The 8,664-nt window shown below is 41.6% G+C and overlaps 1 non-coding gene across 1 annotated transcript; it reads left to right on the top strand.

The window, feature by feature from the left end:
* Nucleotides 1–2,796: 2,796 nt before the first annotated feature.
* On the top strand, nucleotides 2,797–2,938 carry LOC131970866 (U4 spliceosomal RNA). Its single transcript, XR_009394280.1, has one exon. It is a non-coding gene; the product is annotated as a U4 spliceosomal RNA (small nuclear RNA).
* The last annotated feature ends 5,726 nt before the right edge of the window (nucleotides 2,939–8,664 follow it).

Raw genomic sequence — 8,664 nt, 5'->3', positions numbered from 1 at the left:
TGACTGCCCCCACCCCCTTTTTTCATTTTGTAAAACACTTCACCTGAACTTTGTGTAACATATGTATCATATGTCGGTCAAATGATCAGCTAAATAGCTTTTTCTTAACTCTTTTAGTTGTGGTCAGATAATACAAAAGCCAGATTTGTTTCCAAAATTGCTGTCAAAAGTTTAACCCTTTTATTTTCAAAAAGTGGGTTTGTGAATAAAAGAAAACCAAACCAAACAACAAATACACGGTCGCCCATGAAGTTGGAATATTTTTGTTTAACACAATCCTCTGTTAGTTGTGGTTTCATTTTCATTGTGATTTTTGTAAGAGATTGATTCATAAAGTTTTGAGAAGATATACACTTTATCAGTCAAGAAAGAAAATCACATTGTCACAATCATTTCATGGAAAGAGGTAAATAATAATATAAAATAATATTAATTAATTAATTACCAAACTGTGAAATTACTCCACAAGTAAAAGTCCTGCATTCAAAACTTACTGAAGTAAAAGTACAAAATGTACTTAAAGTATTGTAGTGTTTTATATATTATAAATATACCAAATTGCCAATACATTTGGAATAAAATATATTTTTTAACCTTTCAATCAATCAATCTCTTCCAAACATATCACTATGAAAATGAAATCACAATTAGCAGAGGATTGTCTCTGAAAACAAAATGATTCCAACTTCATGGACGACCGTGTATTATTGGATTATTATTATCAATGCATTTGCATGCATATGCATAGCATAGCTTTTGCATTATCTCAAGGTAGAGCTAATTTTAACTACTAAACATACTGTTATGAGGTTTAATAAAAAATACAGAATCACTTTGAATTTAAATTAAACATTTTTTTATGTTAAACCGTGTTAAAAGAACAACAACAAATACAATATAAAATACAATTGCAATAAGTCTTATAGAGATATGTACAAATATGTATATGTAACAACAGTGTCAAAGTGACAAAGTGAATTATTGCACATGATTTCTATAGAAAGTAAGTATTGCGAGGATTAATTATTATAAACAAATAAGTTATGAATTATGTACTCGTGTCTGCTGCCATGTTGCACCAAAATTTCCTAATGGATGATAAAGTGGTATAAACTCTTAAATATATTTGTTCAGCTTTAATCTGACGGGAACAAAATATGGGGGCCAGCAACTAAAGATGAAACATAAAAAATATAAGTTACAGATAGAAGTCATAGAAATATAATTGTTAGCTCATTATCTTTGTCAGTGATAATACATTTGGTGATTTCTACTTGAAAAGGTGTTGAGTTTCAACTAGCTTTAAAATTAAGGTTAAAACTAATAATACAAAAAACTAGACAAACAATAACAAAAAATACACATTTGAATTGGACCTTGTCTGAATTAATTGAATTATTCATACATTTTTTTATGATGGTTAAGTTTTTATCCATTACTATGTCTACAACATTTCACTTACATAAATTAAATTAAAGGTTACTCTGCATGTTTAAATACGCTTGTTGAAACAGGATTCTCTGCAAAAAACAAACAAAAAATATGTTGCAAAAAAAGACATTTGTTTTAGGGGTTATCACAAGATCTACAAAAATATTTGACAACCTTCAACTCAGCACAGGCAGGTTTACCAAACTGTGGTTGTACTACTGACTGTAAAAATTTAACAGTAGGTCTAGCATGAAGTTATTTACAGAGACTGATTATAAACATACCCCGGATAAAGAACACAACCGTGTAGATTTCACTTCATTGTGTAACTTCTGTTCAGTTCCACTCTGTCAGCTGCTGTGTACATTGTGGTTGACTGGGTCACTAAAAGTTTGAGAAGAGAAGATGGAAGGTGAAATACTCATCGATTGATCAACAGGTCCCAACACATCCTGTGTAATGACTTTGAAATGGAAGAGAAATGCAGAGAGATATTTGGGGCTCTGGGTTGCGCTTTCTTGTCCAACAACCCAACAGATGACTGAAACTGCCAACTCCTGTTGAATGAGCTATTACATTGACATCAAACTTTAAAAAATTCTGTCATGTAAAGATAAAAAGTATTGTTGGTTTGTGGTGGTAAGAGGCCATTAACACCTACCATGAGACCTCATGCTGTAGTTTTTCATACACGGTAAAAGGCATTGGTTCATAAAACTGCAGTAGTTCATTCTCTAACAGCTAACTTGTGGCTGCTTTTGCTTGTACAATTAAATATTCAAACTAAACCACTGACAATAGTGCCAAGCATCTCGTTGTGTTGGCCCATTTTTAATCAGCAACAGCCCTATAGTGTCAGTAACTTCCAGTCACTGCTTTACAATAAAGGCCACTGCATGGTTCACCAATTAAATGCTTTATATTTTAGGCTGCAGTAAAAGGAAACGTTGAACTTGCACAGCAGTTCTAGGACAGTTATCAGTGCACAGAGAGGGTTTTCATGAATGAGATTTATTGGAAACACTTACACTTACTCTGAGTCTCTTGTGGATGTGTGGGCCATTTGAATCTTGTTTGGGAAAAGCAAAATCCACAACAATGAATGACACATATGTTTATTTTGCGTCTATTGTGTTAGGAGACATAGTTTCTGCATGATTCTCTTAATTTATATAATTGCTGTACATTCCATTTGCATTATTGTCAGTACTTTCAGTGTAAAGGCATGGTTGTTTTCTAATTTTCCTCTTGGGAGGCAGATCCAGGAAATGAAAACATATTCTCACTCATATCCATTAGTCCTAATGCACTAATGACTACAACACACTTAATTTCCAGGTGCAAAAGAAACATGCAGGTTGCATGAGCCAAAAACAGAGGCAATTTCATAGTCAATGAAGTTCTACTGAGACGTGATTTTTGCTGGGTAAAAACTTAAAACCAATACCCCGCAAGGATGACTTGAAATACAGTCAGCCAAGGCAATTTTTGTTAGTCTCTTAGGAGACTTTACACAATGTATAAAAGTAAATCCAATAGGTTTTTAATGTTAGACTGGCAATTTAAGTTCCTGTGTTTTTGCATTTTTGGGGGGTTTTTATTGCAAAAACTATGCATCTTTTGATCAGCTGAAGTCTTTGATTACATATGTCTATTCATTTCAATCCTGGCTGGCCACAGATATCTCACAAAGTAGGTTTTCCAAAGGGTCTAGTACTTCCCTATTATGACTGTCATTTTATGAAAAAGGTGTGGCTTCTACTCATGAAGGCCAATCAGAGGGACCATGACTTCATAGCATAGTGCCGGAGCACATGGACTAACTTAAATACTGACAACACCACCTCCTGTTGAAGGCCAGGAGGAACCCTTTGAACCTTGAATATTTTCATTAATGTTGTGTGACCAACTCTGACCAACTCTGATTTCCCCTAACAGGAACAATAAGCAGGAGGCATGAATAGTACAAAATAAGTTGTAATTTATGACAAAATTTAAACAGACTGTACTGTGTAAACAGTACACAGTACAGTCTCCTCGCGGCAGAAAGGTCGGGTCGGCTCACACACACCACCCCAGGAGGCGACTGAAAGAGAGAAAAGGGGAGACAGAATGCCTGACACAAGCACATGCACTACACACATAACATCTATAAGATAAACTACAAAAATGTCATGCAGTTGTCACTACATAAATGTCATGCAATTGTCACTACCAATTGTCATGCAGTGTCGCAGTTATACATACTAACCACTACAGAGCGTCCACCCAGTACAGTCTCATCACAAGGAGGCAGTGTGGCAACACAGACTCAGTCATGTACAGGTTTAAGCTGTGGATATACAGATTACCCCCTGTAGGCTCCTACACTGGTATGGTAAAGTAAACCATCAACCCAACTAAACTGATAAAAGAAAACAAAGGTAAGATAATAAGTAGAAAAACAGTGGCTGGCCTGATCCCCCTTTGAGAAAACAAACAAAACACATTAGTTGCCAGTCACAAGATTACCGTGTCTTGCAAATAATTAAAACAATAAAAATAATAAAATATGGGCCTACTTTGCAAGAATACACAAACTCCTGTAGCGCAGTAATGCAGGAGGATGGAGAGTTCCAATGCTACTGATAAAAAAGAGAACGCATTGTAAATATCACAAAGCTTTGACTCATAAAATACTGAGATAAACCATGTATCGTTTACCAGTATCCTCTACACCCACAGAAATTTGATGGTGGTGAGGTGGCATCAGTTGTAAAGTAAAACATACAAATGAACCTTCCTTAAACAGGCAGACAAACAACTGAAGCTGTTCACAAGTTAGACGTGCAACATTGGCCGGCATCAATAATGCACAGCCAAGCAGTCGCATCAGCAAACAAAAGGATAGCATTAGCCCAAACCATTCATTGTTACACCTTAATGTTAAATTACCGTCAGTTTGCTTCAGTTCCCTCAGTGAAGGATGAGATACTTCATCGCCCTGTGCGAAAGGGAAAGTCCACCCGATATGGTGCGCTCAGCCAGAGGAAAAGGACTGACTAAAGTAACTGGCAAACTTTTTATCACTTCCTGCTTAGCTGCGGGTCATGTGACTAGGCGTGTGCACAAATCGCCTGCGTTCCCACATCCATCCCCACCAGAAGACGTTGTCGCCCCGACTATCAACTGACTCATAACCAACCAACTGACCCATATCCCACTACCTCAGGCGTTAGGGAAGCAGTAGCCCTTACCAACACCATATTGTTATTTGCCACCGTGGACCTTGGCAGATTGTGGGGGTTCGGATTCCTCCTAGCAGTAGCCTGGGTGGTACGCCAAGGGGCCGATGTCTCCGGCCTGTCATGAGGTGCGGTAAACTCATCTTCAACTGCCCCACTGTCCCCTCCCTAGATGTCCGCTGCTCTATCTGGGATGAGCTGTTGAACATCCAGTGGAGTTGTGGCAGCAGGCTGGCAGAGTTATTCTATACCTACCAATACCTGGGTTTCTTCATCTCCACTACTGTCAGGGTCACTGTCTTGGGGACTAGCCTCAGTGGGCGGCTTAGCCACCACTGGTGCAGACGGCAGGTTTTCGAGCTGCTTCCTTGTGGATGGTATGGTATGGTATGGATTTCTCAATCTCGGTCAGAGGCTATCCTTTTGGGCATCCTAAACCGGTTGAACTAGCTATCAACCAGGGTCTTTGCTACAGTAACAGCACTTTGGTCCTTGGTTGGCACGGCCTGAGTATATTTGGTGGAAACGGCAGTCATGACCAACACATTCTCCCTCTGGTCTGCTGCAGGTTCAAGCAGGGCGAAGTTGATGGCGAGCACCTCCAGCGGGTGACTGGCCAGAAGAACGCCCTGGTAGGTCTTCACCTTCGGCTGGACAGCCTTTGACAATAAACAACGCTGGCAGTTCCGACAGTGCTTTTCTATTTCCATATATATCTATACAGCAGGCCATCCTTTTCCAGGATGTGGCCCCACTGCCCGAGTAGACGCTGACAGACTCTGGGAGTTGCAACTGCTCCTTCTTGTTGGGTGGCTTTCCCACTTTCCAGAAAGAAAGAAAGATTGTTAGAGTTGGGTCATCGCTCTGCACGGTTGCCACTTCAGTACCTGATCGACTCGGAAGAGCTGCAATTTGTTGCTGTGTCACCACCTCAGATACCTCCGGATCATGATAGACGTCTGGAGTGCTCCTGTTCTGCTGATCAGGCTCCTCACGCCTAGTCACTGTACTGGCGGAAGAGAGAATCAGCATTACCATTATTCCTCCCTGGTCGATAATGCACAATGAAGTCAAACTGGGCTGCCCATCGTTGTTCAGTGGCGCCAAGCTTGAAATTCTAAAAGTGACTTAGAGGGTTTTATCAGTATATACTGTGCACTTGCTTCCTTGCAGATATTCTCTTCATTTTTCGGACACTGACCATTTCACTGCAAGGAACTTCGGTTTCATAGAGCTAAAATCCATGTTGCGCTCAGAACCCCGCAAAGAACGGCTGGCATAAGCCACCGGCTTTAATTTACGCTGTTGTTCTTGTGAAAGGACTGCCCCTGATGACTAGCATCGACCTCCAAGACAAACGGCTTGGTGAAGTCAGCAAAAGCTAAAATAGGTGCACTTGTAAGCATCTTCTTAAGACCACTGAAGCTCTGCTCACACTCCTCAGTTCACATACTGGGCAGGACTGCAGCTGGCCTTATCCTGCTTAATTAGGCTACTTTAATGACATCTGCCACAAGTTGGTGCAAGGGGGCAGCTAGCTGTGTGAAGCCCTTTACAAAGCATTGGTAATAGTTGCAGAAGCGAAGGAATGATCGGATTTCAGTGACATCCCGGGGCCGCCTCCAGTTCTCCACAGCAGAGATATTTTCTGGGTCAGTAGCCACTCCCTCTCTGGATACATGGTGTCCAAGGTACTGCACCTCAGGTGAGGACCATTTCCAGCCTTTGCAAATGCTGCTCTATGGAAGAAGAAAAGACAATGACATCATCCAAAACTAAAAGGAATGACTGGAAGCTCTGATCACCAAATATCCTTTCCATGAGCCTCTGAAAGGTCCCAGGGGCATTGCATAGGCCGAAAGGCATTCTCTCACACTCAAAGACGCCAAATGGGGTCAAAAGGCTGTCTTAGCTTTGTCTCCTTCAGCTACATGGGACTTGATTGGAGCCACTTGCCAGGTCAAGTGTAGAGAACCATTAAGCACCGGCAAGGGCATCTAAAGACTCTTGGATGCGGGGCAATCGATAGGCATCCTTCCTGGTTTTGGCGTTAAGTAATCAATGGACGACACACACCCTTAGCCCTCCCGTCTTCTTCCGCACCAAGACAATCGGTGATGCATAAGGGCTGCTGCTCTCCCTAATCACTTTACTATCAAGGAGCTGCTGAATATGGTTTTATACTGCCTGCCACTGTGTAGGAGGTATTCGCCTGTATCTTTGACGGATGGGGACCTCATCAGTAAGTGGTATCTCATGTACGTGTGTTGTACATGTATGTGTTGCTGTGATGTTACGGAGAGTGTCTTTCACAACTGCAGCCATAACTTTGGCCACGAGAATAGGCGAGTTCCAGGCCCTGTTGGTTTGTGCTAACTGCTGCAGGTTTTGGCCGGACAAGTCAGACAAGGTCCGTTGTCTCAACCCTGCATTCCTGCCTCAGGTCCTGTCTGAGTTCCACAGTCCCAGTCAGTTGGCTGTGATCTCTCTCTGCTCCTGGAGAGATCAATCAGCAGCAGATGTGCGCTGTGTCCTGTCCAGGCTCTGACGGAGTACATCCAACACACACAGGACATCAGAATGACGGATGGGCTCCGTCATTCTGTTTATGATATCTGATATTTTCAGGTGTGCCTGCTCCTGCTCTGGGCACTCTTGACTTGTGGTACGGCTGCTTCATGGGCTTTAGGGTAGGAGCCTCTGTGGCTACCAAATGCGCTTCAGCCACTTGGTCCTTCCAATCCACATTTTCCAGGTTCTACCGGCTACATGTAGCAGCCAGCCCCTCCTCTGGTGAGCGGGTACTTGCATGGCTCGTTAGTAGACAACTGGGTGACTTTCGTTTCCGAGTGGCCACTGTTCACAGGTTTGGCCTTTGTGCCTTTCCACAAAACTCTGATTTTCTGACCTAAGTGTACTCTTCACTGTCAGTATTGCACTGGGACTATCATGGTAGGTCTCCTGGACTCTAGTAGGATGCAGTTCATTGTCAAGCCTCATCTTAGTTGGTGTGAAGCAGTAACACATTGCTGGGTAGCAGCAAGAATAATCCCAGATACTTCTGGAACTGATGGTGGCAGCGTTCATCAAAGACATTGTCACTCTCGTTTATCCATGTGAATCGGATGTTCTCAACTTCTCTGTTGATCAGGAAGTCATACAAGTCCTTTGGACTTTGTGGGTCTTTGCCCCCATGGACATAGTTGTCCGCCATCCGTTTCACTGCTCCCCCAACTTCATCAGGTGCATCCTTACCATTGGTTCTCTCTGAGTAATTCCATTTGATGTGCTTGAGCCCCCAAATATGAGGTACACTGCTGAGGAGGTAACAGTTTGCCTTATTTTTATATTGCGTAACCGGACCGTCTCAACACATTGAAGAGTGTCAATCTTGTGGGCATTGAGGCTGAGAGAGTCAGAGATTGTGGCAAGACACTTTGACCCTGTTGATGTGTAAGCCACTTGCATGGATGGATGCTTGCTGCCGGTTTCCTCCAAAATGGAATGACTGAATCTTTGTGTAACCTAGGTTACTAGGCCCTAACCATGAGACTAAAAGAAGGCAAGAGTTAAACAAAGGATTAACAGTAGTTTTATTAATGTCAGATTAATATTCCTCTTGAAAACTGAAATAGTGCACTGTCGTGCAATAAATAGACCTAAATCTTTCATTTTGAAGGTTGTTTATTTTCATTTTGATTTGTGACTGTAGTTATTTTCCATTATTTGCATAAGTCCAGGTGACATTTGAGTGAAATAGCCCTTTAATTGGTGTCCATGTGATACATGCATGATAAAAGTAACCAGCCAATCAGGTTTCAGCCTGGCTGCATGATTTGCTAGCACAGTAGTTGTGCTTCATATTTTTGCCTGTTTGGCAAGGATATACATTTTTGTTGATATATGTCGAGTTTGCCTTGGACAGACGAGGATTTGGCTGTTGTATGCAGTGCTAAGTCGACGGAGATGTAAGTTTATCTCATGTTACCTTGTGTTTGCTAGTGATAGT

Source organism: Centropristis striata, chromosome 4 (assembly GCF_030273125.1).
Source record: "Centropristis striata isolate RG_2023a ecotype Rhode Island chromosome 4, C.striata_1.0, whole genome shotgun sequence".
Lineage (NCBI taxonomy): Eukaryota > Metazoa > Chordata > Actinopteri > Perciformes > Serranidae > Centropristis > Centropristis striata.
Note: the sequence above shows the minus strand (reverse complement) of the source record. Positions and strands in the feature narration are given on the sequence as shown.